We start from the raw sequence: 1,555 nt of genomic DNA, 5'->3' as shown, positions 1-1,555 counted from the left end.
CAAAGTGAGTTTATTGACCCAAAAATCACCCACGCTTATGATATTGAGTGCTGCATAAAAAATATATGTCATGTTGCCGCAAAAGGTAACAGAAACAAATACAGGTTTTACTACTGAAAACTGTGCAACTCAGCTGGTGTGTATAAATTGCTTCGCAGAGATTCTAATGGATGGAAAAGTGGTGGCGATGGCTGAAGCAAAGGCTAAGTACAGAGAAAGACATGCTTTGAATGGGATTGAAAAGGAACACATGCTTATCAGAAAGGCTTTTAAAGCGCTTGTTGTCAATGGCCAGACCAGCAAGGACCAGCTGCTAGCCTGCTCCCTGAGTAACTTCGCTGCTGCGTAACCAGTGAGCCTACTGGCACTGCCTAGGAACTGACAGAGTAGCCACAGCATCTGATTGGTTGCTGGTTTAGTAGCCCTGCTTCTGAGTCTGGCACCCACAGCAGATCAGTGGCAGCTCAATGTGTACCATGCTCACTTCTGTTCTTGCCTGCTCCTGCTTCTAATCCCTGCATCAGCCCTGTTCCAATCTACTTCCAGTCCATGCTCCTGCCTGGTTCCCATCCTTGTTTTCAAACCTGATCCTACTCCACCTACCTTCCACTCTGGTGCCAGCCCCTGTTCCTCTCTGGCTTCTGAGTTCTGGATGCGATCCTTTCGCCTATGACTCTGATTACCCTCCAGCACCAGCATTCAGCTTCTGTTCCTCCGGTCCTGATCCTTGGCTCCACCTCTGGCCCAGGACTCATATTACCCTCTGGCTCTGGCATTCAGTTCCTGTGCCGCCAGTGCTGACCCTTGGCTCATTCATGGACTCTGTCCCCCTGGACCCGTCTCTAAGCAGTAGGCCAAACTCATGTTTCAACCACTAGGCCTGACCACCCATGGCCCAGTCAGTCACACATACTGAAAATGAACTGTGGGATATGGATAGTTTTCAGCAATCCTATGCGCAGAAATGAATCACAGCACATATCCTTAAAAACAGCAAAAGACATGGCACTACCAAAAGCAGAAGAAAGTGCTGATGGCAAGAGCAATAAGACTTTATTTGCAGCTACTAAATTTTTATGGAGAACCATTTTGTCCTGCAACAGATGGACATTTCAGGGATCCATAGCTGATTGCCAAACCTGAAAAAATTGTATTGCATGCAAAGAATTGCTTGAAGAATTTTGGTGAGCTGCTTCCTTGCACTGTTCAGTGGAGTTTCTTCATAGTTGCCACAGAGAGAGAGTTTCTACCGAACTCTGGATTTTTGAACAAGACACACGTTCTAGCACTCTCTGTGAGACCTTACCCCAGACTTTCGCAAGATTCCATTTTTGTGACTGCTGCTGGAGAACAGAATCGCTATATATCCCTCAGAGCATAGGCGGCAGGTTATATACATCTGCAGTGCTCGGGCTCCAGGAATATTCAGGGCCGGGTGCCCCACTCCAGCAATATTTGGAGCTGGGTCTCTCCCCCGGCCCTGCTTGGATCGGGCGCCGGCCCCCGCGGGCCTCCCCTCCCGCCGCATCCCTGCCTGGAGCAGGTCCCAGCCCCC

Source organism: Chelonoidis abingdonii, chromosome 7 (genome assembly GCF_003597395.2).
Source record: "Chelonoidis abingdonii isolate Lonesome George chromosome 7, CheloAbing_2.0, whole genome shotgun sequence".
NCBI lineage: Eukaryota > Metazoa > Chordata > Testudines > Testudinidae > Chelonoidis > Chelonoidis abingdonii.
This window is presented reverse-complemented; position numbering follows the sequence as displayed.